At 55.5% G+C, this 16,625-nt stretch overlaps 1 long non-coding RNA gene across 2 annotated transcripts in view; it reads right to left on the bottom strand.

Moving 5' to 3' along the window:
• LOC116939278 (uncharacterized) overlaps nucleotides 1-15,766 on the bottom strand; it is a 32,922-nt gene extending 17,156 nt beyond the window's left edge. For both annotated transcript variants that reach the window (XR_012934038.1, XR_004402387.2), the window contains exon 1: nucleotides 15,353-15,766. This is a non-coding gene — a long non-coding RNA (uncharacterized LOC116939278). The remainder of the gene's footprint in view (nucleotides 1-15,352) is intronic.
• Between the last annotated feature and the right edge of the window lie 859 nt (nucleotides 15,767-16,625).

Below are 16,625 nucleotides of genomic sequence, written 5' to 3'. Positions count from 1 at the left end.
TTCGATTGCGGCGGCAGCCCTAAAAGCAGCGGGCCCGACAAAGCACTCGCTGATGCTGATGGCGATGATTGTCGCGATAATGGCACGGGCGAGGCACTGGGCGAGGCAGGGTACGGGGCGAGGCACGGGTGGAGGCACGGGGCGATGCAGGGCACGGGGCACGGGGCAGGGTACTGGGCGAGGCAGGGTTCGAGGTACGGGGTGAGGCACGGGTGGAGGCACGGGGAGAGGCAGGGCACGGGACAGGGTACTGGGCGAGGCAGGGTTCGAGGTACGGGGTGAGGTACGGGGCGAGGCACGAGGCGAGGCAGGGTCCCGCTAATCGCGTTAGGGCTCCACGCGGCTGTGGTGAGATTGACGCCTCCGTGATGAGATTTTGTTTTCAATTTGGTTTCGTTTGGTCCACGTGTTCCGGTTACATTCGTGCACCCGTCAACGTGTTTTTGAATAGACAATGAGGGATGTTGCCCGTGGCGCAATCGCTAAGCGCACTGGCCTTGCAAACCAGAGTTCGTCGGTTTTTTTTCTCCCGGCGCGCCAGTGGAAGCATTGGGAATATTTCTTAACCCCCCGGCCTCTGTCCACCCAGCGGTCTCAATGACTGGGTTCAGCACGGTTAGTCGGTGGGAAGGTCGCATTTGGCTCGGAAAAGTGTGGGTACTCTACACCTCTTCGAAAACATCTGGCCAGTGTGGAGGAGTAGGCCAAACACCTTCTAGAGGGGCTCGCTAGAGCTCCCTCTATCGAAGGCCCTTCCGTCAGCAATGGAGTGAGCAGGGAATTGCAGGGCTGCGCCTTTACCTGACACACAATTAACACGTCTCGCAGCGCGGTACGGGCGCGAAAGCGCGTGGAAATTGCTCAATAATTAGAACGTGAATATAATGATTAATTCACTGCTAGGACTCACGAGCCGGAGGGGCCCAGGCGCAAAGAGAGGGGGTGCGAGTTATTGAATTCCATACGCCAGGGTCCGTGCCAGGGTCCGTGCCAGGGTCCGTGCCAGCCACACAAAGCCACTGGGGGACCCCTCCACGCCACTTGGTGTCGGTCGTGGGAGTTATTTGACCATACATCACCACGCAGGCTAGTGAGGGATGGTGATGAGACGGAGGCGGGGGGGAGGGTGAATAAGGGCCACCAGTTTAGCCACCACTCGCCATCAGTGATTGCCACGCGTGGCCGAGAATCGAGGTAGGTCGCCGGGCTCGAAGGGCAGTGCGCTAATCGATGCGCCACCGCTCGCTGAGACCACAGCTGCACGTGCATTACATAAATCACCTTCCGTTCTGTGTCACCAACAGCTCTTTTAATCCATCGGCCAATCTGCCTTCCAGACTCGTGTCATCCAGCAATGTTTGTGTTTAGGATTTACGAGGTTGTATCCATGTGTGTCCGCGATGCATGTTTGCGTGAGAGAGTGTGGGGGGGACGGTGGTGCAGTGGTTAGCGCACTGCGCCACTCGCCCCGGCAGTCTGACTAGACGGGGGATCTGTGTGTTTGTGTAAGAGTTGTGTTGGTATATATATATGACTGTATGTATACGCTTGTGTCTGTGTGGATTTGTATTCGTTTATTTGTGTGTATTTGTAAAAGTATGTGAATGTGTTTGTGAAGTGTTTGTGTATGTGTAAGAGTATGCATACGTGTATACATGTATATTAGTATGTCTTTCTGTGTGTATGTGTGTGTATAACTGGAACACGCATCAGAGTTATGTGTAGCCAGGGTAGGCGGACGAACTGAGCAATGAAAAGCCTATTAACAACTATTTGTATGTTTTCAGTTAAGTCCCACTGAGCTACAGAGATCTTTTTTATCTGGCCACTAAGGATAGCTAAAAAAGTGGCTTATCACGTGGAAATTTATAGCAGCCAAATACTCTTAAACTAGTGCTTCTAAATGTGGAGGGCGAAACCGGACGACCCGGAGAAAAGTCTACGCGACCACGGGGAGAGAGACACGAAAACTCCAAATAAACAGCAGCAGCAGCAGCAGCAGGCATCAGGGTCGGAATCGAACCCACGCCCTCCTGCATACCAGGTGAGGTAGTTAACATCTCCTAGCCACCGCGGGGGCCCTTGATCAGCGGGTACTGCACCCTGTAACACGGAGGGGGGGATGGAAACATGGACTCTGGCAAAGAACACGTAACGGAATCTGAAGATCGCACAAAAAAGCGTGGACAGGCGTGACCTTGAAGTGGCAGAAAGAGGAGCGAGCTTCGGGAGGAGACGTCGCTCGACGAGGTGATGGCGGAGGTCGAGAGTGATAACAGAGCGGCAGTCAAAGGCAGGAACACGCCGGAGAGGAGGCCCGGAGAGGAGGCCCGGAGCGAGTAAAGAGTCACAAGTTCAGCTTCCGTTTCTAGGTGCGTGCGAGATGGATTGTGGCATCGCAGGACGGTGAGAGACTGCGGACGGCTCGGGGAGGGCTTCATCCAGCAGCGGAGAGATCGTGGCTACTGCCACTGGTGACGACGGTGGCTGCGTGTGTGTTCCCGCGCCGTGCCGGGCGCCGTGACCGCGTGCCTCCCTCGTGAAGCCGCCTGCTCGGAGTCCTCGGGACGTCTCATCCAGAATCCGAGTTCTCACGTCTCCCGCGGGGCCCCTCCCACCCCCACCAACCCTCCTAGCCCAGCATTAAGTAAATAACCAACAGCGCCCGTTTGTGCTCCGGCCACCGGCGGCTGTAATCCAGGGCTACAAGAGATGTCTCTGCCGAGGGACCCACACGTACCCAACCTCCCCAGCCACGCACCCCCGCATCGCTCAGCGCCCGAAGCCGCTGCTCGTGTGGACACTCGAATGGGTCAAGGGGGGCCCCGAGGGCCCTGCCTCGTGACGGCACCGCGGGATAGGTGCGGAGAGAGGCAGGGGGGGGTGGGGGGACGACACGCATCAAGCAAGGTGCCAACGTCGTTCCCTTTCTTTGTCAGGCGACGTGCAGTACAGCAAGTGGACTAATCGCCATTTGTTTCCATCTGTAGGGGGTCAGGGTGTTCCGGTTTCCTATACCACGTGATTAATAATTAATTGGGGATGAAAACATTAAAACACACACACACCAATGTAATAGCGGCAGGACCCTCCTGCAAACAGAGTCGCAGGGCTCAGTGTGGCTCTCCTGGAGTAATGAGAGGAATTCGTGGCAGAACCACCGCGGTGGCAGAGCACGGCAGGAGCTGGCAGTCTGTGTCCAGCGTGAAAGCAGTGGAGGAGTTCGCGGGTCTCAGAGGATGATGACATTTCAAGTTATTCCCACAACGAAGACGACGACAAAATATCTTCGAACGGAATTAGAACGTCGAGCTCAGGGATTTTTATCGTAATCTGCTTTTGGCTTCATTTGGTAAATTCGCGAGGCGCGTGGGGATGCTGCGCACACGGCAACGCGCGAGGCAGGCGGCGAGAGAGAAGGGCACGGGTGAGGAGTAGGGTGAGGGGTAGGGTGAGGGGTAGGGTGAGGGGTAGGGTGAGGGGTAGGGTGAGGGGTAGGGTGAGGGGTAGGGTGAGGAGTAGGGTGAGGGGTAGGGTGAGGGGTAGGGTGAGGGGTAGGGTGAGGGGTAGGGTGAGGGGTAGGGTGAGGGGTAGGGTGAGGGGTAGGGTGAGGGGTAGGGTGAGGGGTAGGGTGAGGGGTAGGGTGAGGGGTAGGGTGAGGGGTAGGGTGAGGGGTAGGGTGAGGGGTAGGGTGAGGGGTAGGGTGAGGGGTAGGGTGAGGGGTAGGGTGAGGGGTAGGGTGAGGGGTAGGGTGAGGGGTAGGGTGAGGGGTAGGGTGAGGGGTAGGGTGAGGGGTAGGGTGAGGGGTAGGGTGAGGGGTAGGGTGAGAAGTAGGGTGAGGGGTAGGGTGAGGGGTAGGGTGAGGGGTAGGGTGAGTGTGACGAGTGGTAGGGTGAGTGTGACGAGTGGTAGGGTGAGTGTGATGATGAGGGGTAGGGTGAGTGTGATGATGAGGGGTAGGGTGAGTGTGATGATGAGGGGTAGGGTGAGTGTGATGATGAGGGGTAGGGTGAGTGTGATGATGAGGGGTAGGGTGAGTGTGACGATGAGGGGTAGGGTGAGTGTGATGATGAGGGGTAGGGTGAGTGTGATGATGAGGGGTAGGGTGAGTGTGACGATGAGGGGTAGGGTGAGTGTGATGATGAGGGGTAGGGTGAGTGTAATGATGAGGGGTAGGGTGAGTGTGATGATGAGGGGTAGGGTGAGTGTGATGATGAGGGGTAGGGTGAGTGTGACGATGAGGGGTAGGGTGAGTGTGATGATGAGGGGTAGGGTGAGTGTGATGATGAGGGGTGGGGTGAGTGTGATGATGAGGGGTGGGGTGAGTGTGATGATGAGGGGTAGGGTGAGTGTGATGATGAGGGGTAGGGTGAGTGTGATGATGAGGGGTAGGGTGAGTGTGACGAGGGGTAGGGTGAGGGGTAGGGTGAGGGGTAGGGTGAGTGTAATGAGGGGTAGGGTGAGTGTGATGATGAGGGGTAGGGTGAGTGTGATGATGAGGGGTAGGGTGAGTGTGATGATGAAGGGTAGGGTGAGTGTGATGATGAAGGGTAGGGTGAGTGTGATGATGAGGGGTAGGGTGAGTGTGATGATGAGGGGTAGGGTGAGTGTGATGATGAGGGGTAGGGTGAGTGTGATGATGAGGGGTGGGGTGAGTGTGATGATGAGGGGTGGGGTGAGTGTGATGATGAGGGGTGGGGTGAGTGTGATGATGAGGGGTGGGGTGAGTGTGATGATGAGGGCTAGGGTGAGTGTGATGATGAGGGGTAGGGTGAGTGTGATGATGAGGGGTAGGGTGAGTGTGACGAGTGGTAGGGTGAGTGTGATGATGAGGGCTGGGGTGAGTGTGATGATGAGGGGTGGGGTGAGTGTGACGAGGGCGAAGCTGATTTTACTTTGTGTGTTTTAGTTCCTCTACTCCGCACGTTGGACGCGGGGCTATCATCGTCGCTGTTATTATTTATTATTATTAACGAGCTCGGCTCCTCCGCCGCGTGCCCGGTAATGGGATCGGGCGCGCGTCTCGGCGGGGCGCCCCTGACGAGGTTCAGGGGCGGGGTCTGAACACATCCTGGCTGGGTTCTCATCCTCGACACACTCACCCTGCACCTCGTCATCACACTCACCCTGCACCTCGTCACACTCACCCTGCACCTCGTCACACTCACCCTGCACCTCGTCACACTCACCCTGCACCTCGTCACACTCACCCTGCACCTCGTCACACTCACCCTGCACCTCGTCACACTCACCCTGCACCTCGTCACACTCACCCTGCACCTCGTCACACTCACCCTGCACCTCGTCACACTCACCCTGCACCTCGTCACACTCACCCTGCACCTCGTCACACTCACCCTGCACCTCATCACACTCACCTCTACCCCCTCATCATCACACTCACCCTACCCCTCATCACACTCACCCTACCCCTCATCATACTCACCATACCCCTCATCAAACTCACCCTACCCCTCATCACACTCACCTCTACCCCCTCATCACACTCACCCTACCCCCTCATCACACTCACCCTACCCCTCATCATACTCACCATACCCCTCATCATACTCACCCTGCACCTCATCACACTCACCTCTACCCCCTCATCACACTCACCCTACCCCTCATCATCACACTCACCCTACCCCTGAGGTGAGGGAGTGAGGGGAGGGAGTGAGGGGAGGGAGTGAGGGGAGGGAGTGAGGGGAGGGTGGGTGGGCAGGTGAGGGGAGGGAGTGAGGGGAGGGAGTGAGGTGAGGGAGTGAGGTGAGGGAGTGAGGGGAGGGAGTGAGGGGAGGGAGTGAGGGGAGGGAGTGAGGGGAGGGTGGGTGGGCAGGTGAGGGGAGGGAGTGAGGGGAGGGAGTGAGGTGAGGGAGTGAGGTGAGGGAGTGAGGGGAGGGAGTGAGGGGAGGGAGTGAGGGGAGGGAGTGAGGGGAGGGAGTGAGGGGAGGGAGTGAGGGGAGGGAGTGAGGGGAGGGAGTGAGGGGAGGGAGTGAGGGGAGGGAGTGAGGGGAGGGTGGGTGGGCAGGTGAGGCGGCTCCTGTGGCCGAGGTCACTCGGGGCACGGTGGGAGGGAGGGGCGGGGGTTCGCCCCCTCCCCTCCCTGCTCCGCTACAGGAAGCCGCTAAAAAAAGACCCGAAACACAAAAACCGCTGCCGCTGCTGCTCAGCGCTGCCGATTCCTTTATCTCCGCCGCTCTCTCCCCCGTTCCTGGAGGTCCGCCTCGCCGAGCGCTCGCGCGGGCCATGGGAAAAATCTCGCCAGCAACTCCCTCCCCCCCACCACCACGTGCCCCCACTTCCACCACACACACACCACCACCCACCACACACACCACCACCACCCACCACACACACCACTACCACACACCACACCACCACACACACCACCACCACACACACTACCCCCAACACACCACACACCACCACCCACCACACCACCACCACCATCACCCCACATTCCACCGCCCGCTCACCGCCCCGGAGAGCACGCGCGGCTGTGCGATGCGATGGCGTCTCGTGCGAGAGGGGCAAACTCCCACTCCCTGCAGGATCCCTCCCACACTCCCTGCCTGCCCCCCCCACACTCCCTGCCTGCCCCCCCCACACTCCCTGCCTGCCCCCCCACACTCCCTGCCTGCCCCCACCACACTCCCTGCCTGCCCCCCCCCCCACACTCCTTGCCTGCCCTCCCACTTCACCCCACGCCCTGCAGGATCCCTGCCACTCGCCATCCCTCCCCTCCGGCTGCTTAACGACCACTCACTCACCCGCACGCCCTGCACCCTCCCAACCAGCCTCCCCGACACCCCCTTCTCACGCCCTGCACCCTCCCAACCAGCCTCCCCGACACCCCCTTCTCACCCCCTTCTCACGCCCTGCACCCTCCCAACCAGCCTCCCCGACACCCCCTTCTCACGCCCTTCTCACGCCCTGCACCCTACCAACCAGCCTCCCCGACACCCCCTTCTCACCCCCTTCTCACGCCCTGCACCCTCCCAACCAGCCTCCCCGACACCCCCTTCTCACGCCCTGCACCCTCCCAACCAGCCTCCCCGACACCCCCTTCTCACGCCCTTCTCACGCCCTGCACCCTACCAACCAGCCTCCCCGACACCCCCTTCTCACGCCCTTCTCACGCCCTGCACCCTAAGAACCAGCCTCCCCGACACCCCCTTCTCACGCCCTTCTCACGCCCTGCACCCTACCAACCAGCCTCCCCGACACCCCCTTCTCACGCCCTTCTCACGCCCTGCACCCTCCCAACCAGCCTCCCCGACACCCCCTTCTCACGCCCTTCTCATGCCCTGCACCCTACCAACCAGCCTCCCCGACACCCCCTTCTCACGCCCTGCACCCTCCCAACCAGCCTCCCCGACACCCCCTTCTCACGCCCTTCTCACGCCCTGCACCCTCCCAACCAGCCTCCCCGACACCCCCTTCTCACGCCCTTCTCACGCCCTGCACCCTCCCAACCAGCCTCCCCGACACCCCCTTCTCACGCCCTTCTCACGCCCTGCAGCTTTCCGACAACTCACTGTGACGCGCTGTGAACTCCCCACCACCGCCGACTCCCCCTGACTCCCACCGCCGACCCGACCCGCGCCTCGTCTTGACGGCTTCCACTTGGCCCGCACAGGCCCCTTGCGAGTCTGCCGCTCCTGACACTCAACCCCAACCCGTGACGTCCCAACCACCCATCCCACTCATCCCTTCGCCTCCACTGCCGAGCGGCGAGCCGACCGACACCACGTCACAGTTTAATAATAGCTATTAACTTAATATTTGTTCTGACTCATTCGATAAAAGTGCCCAAGGGAAACACTCGCCGAGTCTCAAGAGTTTCTTTTCAGGATGGGCTCTGCCTGTGTACTTTGAGATGTTTGGGAATTAAATTATATTTTTGGGGTAAAAAATTAAATGGAGGATATTGGGGAACCCGGCGAAAACCGTGCACCACACAGGCGCGAGGATATCGCGCAACGGTCCACACAGACGGGGTCACGAACACACACTCGCTCCCTTGCAGCACAGTGCTCTCGTGGTGCGGCCACCTCGCAGATCAGCCGTGTTTGGGTGTTTCAAAAATCTCTCCGTGATCCACCAACCCTGGCCTCTAGCGCCACGGCCTAGCCGCCGTGTGCGTGCACAGTCCCCATGCCAGAATCATCGGAAGCTTGAATTTGTCACGGAGGAATCCGACGAGCTATGAAGCGCTGTTGATAAACTTGTTCACACCGTGCAATGTCGCTGCTTCACAGGCCGCGCGTCGTCGTGCCCGCCACGTCTGTTGTGGTGTTAGCGAGCGCCTGCTGAGGACGAGGGCGTGCGGGGGGCTTCTTCCACCCGCGGCCTCCCTATCCCTCGCGCTGACAGTCACACAGTCGCACTCATTTTAGCTTGAGTCGACCTAGAGGCGACACAGCAGGCCAGATGTTGCTGTCACGCGCGCAGTGTCACCGCCGCGTCCGGTAGTGCGGTGGGGGGGGGGGAAGTGCGCTCAGTTTAAAGACCCCCAACACCCAGCGCAACGATTCGTGAAGAGCTCTAAACCCCCCCCCCCCCACCTCTTCCCTTGAACACAATCGCTGCTGCTGCCCCCGCCACAGCCACGGTCGCGTGGATCCCGGGCAGCTCCCCTGCTCTTTGCCCCACAGCCAGGGAAGGGCATTGCAAGGCAGGGCAGAGGGAGGGCAGCGAAGGGCATTGCAGGGGCTGGAATATCATTCAATGATTGCCGTGTGTGTGTGTGAGATCACGTTGTGTGTATTGTGTGTGTGAGATCACGTTGTGTGTATTGTGTGTGTGAGATCACGTTGTGTGTATTGTGTGTGTGAGATCACGTTGTGTGTATTGCGTGTGTGAGATCACGTTGTGTGTATTGCGTGTGTGAGATCACGTTGTGTGTATTGTGTGTGTGAGATCACGTTGTGTGTATTGTGTGTGTGAGATCACGTTGTGTGTATTGTGTGTGTGAGATCACGTTGTGTGTATTGTGTGTGTGAGATCACGTTGTGTGTATTGTGTGTGTGAGATCACGTTGTGTGTATTGTGTGTGTGAGATCACGTTGTGTGTATTGCGTGTGTGAGATCACGTTGTGTGTATTGCGTGTGTGAGATCACGTTGTGTGTATTGTGTGTGTGAGATCACGTTGTGTGTATTGTGTGTGTGAGATCACGTTGTGTGTATTGTGTGTGTGAGATCACGTTGTGTGTATTGTGTGTGTGAGATCACGTTGTGTGTATTGTGTGTGTGAGATCACGTTGTGTGTATTGTGTGTGTGAGATCACGTTGTGTGTATTGCGTGTGTGAGATCACGTTGTGTGTATTGCGTGTGTGAGATCACGTTGTGTGTATTGTGTGTGTGAGATCACGTTGTGTGTATTGTGTGTGTGAGATCACGTTGTGTGTATTGTGTGTGTGAGATCACGTTGTGTGTATTGTGTGTGTGAGATCACGTTGTGTGTATTGTGTGTGTGAGATCACGTTGTGTGTATTGTGTGTGTGAGATCACGTTGTGTGTATTGTGTGTGTGAGATCACGTTGTGTGTATTGCGTGTGTGAGATCACGTTGTGTGTATTGTGTGTGTGAGATCACGTTGTGTGTATTGCGTGTGTGAGATCACGTTGTGTGTATTGTGTGTGTGAGATCACGTTGTGTGTATTGTGTGTGTGAGATCACGTTGTGTGTATTGTGTGTGTGAGATCACGTTGTGTGTATTGTGTGTGTGAGATCACGTTGTGTGTATTGTGTGTGTGAGATCACGTTGTGTGTATTGTGTGTGTGAGATCACGTTGTGTGTATTGTGTGTGTGAGATCACGTTGTGTGTATTGTGTGTGTGAGATCACGTTGTGTGTATTGTGTGTGTGAGATCACGTTGTGTGTATTGTGTGTGTGAGATCACGTTGTGTGTATTGTGTGTGTGAGATCACGTTGTGTGTATTGTGTGTGTGAGATCACGTTGTGTGTATTGTGTGTGTGAGATCACGTTGTGTGTATTGTGTGTGTGAGATCACGTTGTGTGTATTGTGTGTGTGAGATCACGTTGTGTGTATTGTGTGTGTGAGATCACGTTGTGTGTATTGTGTGTGTGAGATCACGTTGTGTGTATTGTGTGTGTGAGATCACGTTGTGTGTATTGTGTGTGTGAGATCACGTTGTGTGTATTGTGTGTGTGAGATCACGTTGTGTGTATTGTGTGTGTGAGATCACGTTGTGTGTATTGTGTGTGTGAGATCACGTTGTGTGTATTGTGTGTGTGAGATCACGTTGTGTGTATTGTGTGTGTGAGATCACGTTGTGTGTATTGCGTGTGTGAGATCACGTTGTGTGTATTGCGTGTGTGAGATCACGTTGTGTGTATTGTGTGTGTGAGATCACGTTGTGTGTATTGTGTGTGTGAGATCACGTTGTGTGTATTGTGTGTGTGAGATCACGTTGTGTGTATTGTGTGTGTGAGATCACGTTGTGTGTATTGTGTGTGTGAGATCACGTTGTGTGTATTGTGTGTGTGAGATCACGTTGTGTGTATTGTGTGTGTGAGATCACGTTGTGTGTATTGTGTGTGTGAGATCACGTTGTGTGTATTGTGTGTGTGAGATCACGTTGTGTGTATTGTGTGTGTGAGATCACGTTGTGTGTATTGTGTGTGTGAGATCACGTTGTGTGTATTGTGTGTGTGAGATCACGTTGTGTGTATTGTGTGTGTGAGATCACGTTGTGTGTATTGTGTGTGTGAGATCACGTTGTGTGTATTGTGTGTGTGAGATCACGTTGTGTGTATTGTGTGTGTGAGATCACGTTGTGTGTATTGTGTGTGTGAGATCACGTTGTGTGTATTGTGTGTGTGAGATCACGTTGTGTGTATTGTGTGTGTGAGATCACGTTGTGTGTATTGTGTGTGTGAGATCACGTTGTGTGTATTGTGTGTGTGAGATCACGTTGTGTGTATTGTGTGTGTGAGATCACGTTGTGTGTATTGTGTGTGTGAGATCACGTTGTGTGTATTGTGTGTGTGAGATCACGTTGTGTGTATTGTGTGTGTGAGATCACGTTGTGTGTATTGTGTGTGCGAGATCACGTTGTGTGTATTGTGTGTGTGAGATCACGTTGTGTGTATTGTGTGTGTGAGATCACGTTGTGTGTATTGTGTGTGTGAGATCACGTTGTGTGTATTGTGTGTGTGAGATCACGTTGTGTGTATTGTGTGTGTGAGATCACGTTGTGTGTATTGTGTGTGTGTGTGAGATCACGTTGTGTGTATTGTGTGTGTGAGATCACGTTGTGTGTATTGTGTGTGTGAGATCACCTTGTGTGTATTGTGTGTGTGAGATCACGTTGTGTGTATTGTGTGTGTGACATCACGTTGTGTGTATTGAACGTGTTAGATCACGTTGTGTGTATTGTGTGTGTGAGATCACGTTGTGTGTATTGTGTGTGTGAGATCACGTTGTGTGTATTGTGTGTGTGACATCACGTTGTGTGTATTGAACGTGTTAGATCACGTTGTGTGTATTGTGTGTGTGAGATCACGTTGTGTGTATTGTGTGTGAGATCACGTTGTGTGTATCGTGTGTGTGAGATCACGTTGTGTGTATTGTGTAGGTGTGAGATCACGTTGTGTGTATTGTGTGTGTGAGATCACGTTGTGTGTATTGTGTGTGTGAGATCACGTTGTGTTTATTGTGTGTGTGAGATCACGTTGTGTGTATTGTGTAGGTGTGAGATCACGTTGTGTGTATTGTGTGTGTGAGATCACGTTGTGTGTATTGTGTGTGTGAGATCACGTTGTGTTTATTGTGTGTGTGAGATCACGTTGTGTTTATTGTGTGTGTGAGATCACGTTGTGTGTATTGTGTAGGTGTGAGATCACGTTGTGTGTATTGTGTGTGTGAGATCACGTTGTGTGTATTGTGTGTGTGAGATCACGTTGTGTGTATTGTGTGTGTGACATCACGTTGTGTGTATTGTGTAGGTGTGAGATCACGTTGTGTGTATTGTGTGTGTGATATCACGTTGTGTGTATTGTGTGTGTGAGATCACGTTGTGTTTATTGTGTGTGTGTGAGATCACGTTGTGTGTATTGTGTAGGTGTGAGATCACGTTGTGTGTATTGTGTGTGTGAGATCACGTTGTGTGTATTGTGTGTGTGAGATCACGTTGTGTTTATTGTGTGTGTGTGAGATCACGTTGTGTGTATTGTGTGTGTGACATCACGTTGTGTGTATTGTGTGTGTGAGATCACGTTGTGTGTATTGTGTGTGTGAGATCACGTTGTGTGTATTGTGTGTGTGTGAGATCACGTTGTGTGTATTGTGTGTGTGAGATCAGGTTGTGTGTATTGTGTGTGTGAGATCACGTTGTGTGTATTGTGTGTGTGAGATCACGTTGTGTGTATTGTGTGTGTGTGAGATCACGTTGTGTGTATTGCGTGGGGGGCGGTAGTGCAACGGTTAGCGCGCTGCGCTACGAACCCGGCGACACGAGTTCGATTCCCGCTCACGGCCAACATCAGTGATGATTATACGAATCGCTCCTGAGCCTCCCTTAGATCGACTGAGCCTCAAATGAGTACCTGGTGCAGCGTGCGAAACATCGCCACTCGGGTGACAAAGGCGGCCGGGCGTGGTTCTGTCAAACCACCCCGTCGTGTGCTGTGCCGGCCTTCATAGGTGCTGCTCGCCAACAGCACTTTCCCCAACCGTCTCTCAAGGCTACACGGGGGATCTTTGTCTTTGTTGTGTGCGCGTGCTTTCGCGGAGCCTCGGCCACATCCTCGCATTGTCCTCGCGTACGTGCGGCTCGGCAGGCAGAGAGCGCGCGCGCTGCGGGCCGATAGGGAGCGCAGGTCGCGTGTCGGTGGGGGGGCTGGGAGGGGCTGGGGGCTGGGGGCTGGGGGGGGGCTGCTCCAGATAAACGCCCCCCCCCCCCAATTATCTCCCAGACGCGGCCCCGGCGCTGGGCCGAAGCTGACGAGGAGGCGATCGCAGTCTCTGTTTGTTTGGACACTCTATCGCACACGGTTTGAACAAATAACCCTCGCGGCTCGAGCCGGGGTGGAAGAGTTGAGGTCACCGTGAGCGCACGCGCTCGCACGCACAGACACGCACGCGCACACTCATTCACTCTCTCTCGCGCGCATTCAGAATCTCGCTCGGGTGATCGCTCACTCGCTCTCGTGATCGCTCACTCGCTCTCACTGTCATCCACCCGCGCACCTCCGATTAGCACGGTTGGTTACGTAAGGTGCGAAAGAAGTTCAACATACCCACTCACTCATCTATTCATCCATTCACTCAGCCACTCACCTCTTCATCCAGTCACTCTCTCCACATATCTATTAATTCAATCACTCTCAGTCATCTACCCATACACTCACTCATTCTATAATTCACCCATTCATCCTCTCACTCGTCAATTCATTGGATCACTCCCTCGGTGACCCACGCTCATTACAAGTGGGATACCTCAACTCGCTGGCATTCGAACATTTCTGATTCCCGTCCATTGCCTCGTGCGTGCTTATATCGTACACACGAGGCCCTGAGCACCACCATGTACCGCTGGTTTAGAGCGGGTAACGTTGCGATAGGAGGCCACGCGATCGACTCTCCCGACCGCACCTCCGATTAGCACGGTTGACTGCGTACGGCGCGAAAGAAGTTCATCATCATACATCGGACCGGGTTCACTTGAGGAGCAAGCGGGCGCTCAGTCTCAACGAAGCATCGCAAGCGCAGCGCCCATCGCAAGTCTCAACAAGGCAACGCAAGCACGGCCCCATTCTTCTCATCAACATTAATTCGATCAAGTTAGTTTAGGTGAAGACACTTGTTGTTTGCCGACGCCGGATTGGTTCCATGTTTATCGACCACTGACTCCCCATTGTGCTGCGGTGGTTGACAAAGGGGATTGTCTGGACGATAATTATAACCGTCTCTGATTGGACGAAATAGGTCACGCGCGGTGTCTCATTTGTACTTTTGGCTCCCATCACTGCGCCCTCGATGCACGAATCGCTAAAACTACAACAAGGACGACAACAACGTAGCCACTGTCACCCCCTTCGCGAGTAGGGCGCGGTTGTGTGTAAGGCCGTACACACGACTTGAACTCACAAACGATCGTTACTCGAATGCAAAACGACGCAAGCTGCGCCGGCAAATTGATTCACCATCACGACGACCCACAGAGGTTGTGTGCATCCCACGTGGTGTGGAGTTCACCTCACACGTGCTGTGGAGCTCACCTGACTGACGGCCCCTGCCACCAATCACAGAGGGGCAGCATTGTTGACCGCGGTGCACGAGCACAGCAACCCTCGCCCGTACCGTAGCGAGCCAATCGGCGCTCACCGGGTGAGCTTGCCACGCCGTCGCACGATCAAGGAGCGCCTGACGACGCGGTGGAGTCACGTGGTGGACATGTGTGTTACGGGTACAATCAGACAACACCACCGGTATCTCCACCTGCTGCTGCAGCAGCAGGTAGTCGTGGCGATGTGCGCCCCGATATTCGGATGAATGAAAAACCCGTCGAGATCCGACGCGACGTTTCGCACGGGTTCCAAATCTGTGTTCGCCTTTTCGAATTGATCCGCAGACGTGACGTCGCGCGCTTTTGAAGGCACGCGCGCATCACGTGACGTCGCTATCGTCAGCACGACGACGATTCACGTTCGTACATCGCGGACTCGAATCTGCTAGTTCGTCCTGCAAAAAAATTCGAATTTTTTTTAATCCGGACGTAATTAATTCGTTGCGTTGCCTTTTACAGCCGTCCTCCTGTAAAAGGGACATTGCACGTAACGTCGGCATTAGGTGCCGAACAGCAAGGCAGAATCAGACTTTGTAGCGGTGATAAATGGTGACCATGCCGCGCTGATGAGTCCTAATTATAACAAAACCGGCTCCACCACTCGTCTATCGCTGCGTCACGACTGCTGCTGCTGCTGCTGTCAGTCGGTCACATTTGCTGGCATTCATCTGCTGGTCACCGAAGACACCAAGATGAAACCAAGACGTCGTTCTCTGATGGTTGTTTTGCATCAAGCACAGAGGCTGTGCGCGGTGTACACTGTTCTGTGTCGTTGGAACAACCCAGCGCTATTCGCCCTTGGTGGTGGTGGTGGTGGTGTTCAAGAAGTAATGTTTCCTGCTCCACGTGTGCTCACCTCGCACGTGTTCACCTCCCACGTGTACTCACCTTCCACGTGTGCTCACCTTCCACGTGTGCTCACCTTCCACGTGTGCTCACCTTCCACGTGTGCTCACCTTCCACTGTGTGTTCACCTTCCACTGTGTGTTCACCTCGCACGTGTGTCGTGTTCACCCACTCGCGTTCTCACCATGGATGGTCGTCCAGGCACTCGAGTCCCACACAACGCTCTCGCCTCACTCTTCTCGCCATCCCAAATCGACCCCCGCAACGGTCTCCCTCTGCTCCTCGCGCCCCTCGGCCACCGTGGGGACGGCTCAGCGCTGCCAGCCTCCATGGGCGGCTCACAGCCCTGGAGTTGAGCCTCCCTCAAGTTTCGCGTTCATTTCGCAACCCCTCATACGCCAGTGGCGGGCTGATTGCCGCTACCGTTAACACCCCCCCCCCCGCCCCCCATATTCTTGGTTCTTTCGGAAAAGTCACGTAGGAGGGAAACAATAAAATTATAAAAATATAAAACAATAAACAATAACACCGCCCCCCATTTCCGTTCCACAGCTGAGCGCCCATTACCCAAGGTATCCGACTCCCGGCAGGGCTGTGCGTGACGTCACGGCACAGGTGAGTGGTGGGAGGGTGGGCCAGGTGTGTACTTGACGTCACAAGTGAGTAGGGGGGGGCACAGGTGTGTACGTGACGTCACGGCACAGGTGAGTGGTGGGAGGGTGGGCCAGGTGTACGTGACATCACAAGTGAGTGGGGGGGGGGGGCACAGGTGTGTACGTGACGTCACGGCGCAGGTGAGTGGTGGGTGGACCAGGTGTGTACGTGACGTCACAAGTGAGTGGGAGGAGGGGGGAAAAGGTGTGTACGTGACGTCACGGCACAGGTAAGTGGTGGGAGGGTGGGCCAGGTGTGTATGTGACGTCACAAGTGAGTAGGGGGGGCACAGGTGTGTACGTGACGTCACTGTGCAGGTGAGTGGTGGGAGGGTGGGCCAGGTGTGTACGTGACGTCACAAGTGAGTGGGGGGGGGACAGGTGTGTACGTGACGTCACGGCGCAGGCGCGCACAGGTATGCGCGTGAGATAACGGCACGCGCGTGTCGCGGGAGTGGTGGCGCCGTGGTGCTATCGCTCTGCGCCTACGCATGCGGCGACCTTAGGTCGGTTTATTCGTGGCCAGTGATATCGGAATCGGTCTTGAGACCCCCCTTCCCAACCTTCAACCCGCACTGACCATAGCGGCGAAGTAGGTCAACACCCCGCACGACGGGCACGGCGTGCGTGGGAGGTGTTTCATCCAGCAGTGGATTGACAAAGGGGTCTGCGAATGACTTGCAGACCATCTCCATCCATCTGCACGCGCAGAGGGAGACCCCCGCGGAGACCTCGACGGAGACGCGGACACGGGGCAGGAGAGTGGACACGTTTTATTGGAAGCGAGTTCGCCCTGAGGGTCGG

Source organism: Petromyzon marinus, chromosome 5, assembly GCF_048934315.1.
Source record: "Petromyzon marinus isolate PM22_M1 ecotype Great Lakes invasive population chromosome 5, UKy_Petmar_22M1.pri1.0, whole genome shotgun sequence".
Taxonomy (NCBI): Eukaryota; Metazoa; Chordata; class Hyperoartia; order Petromyzontiformes; family Petromyzontidae; genus Petromyzon; species Petromyzon marinus.
Note: the sequence above shows the minus strand (reverse complement) of the source record. Positions and strands in the feature narration are given on the sequence as shown.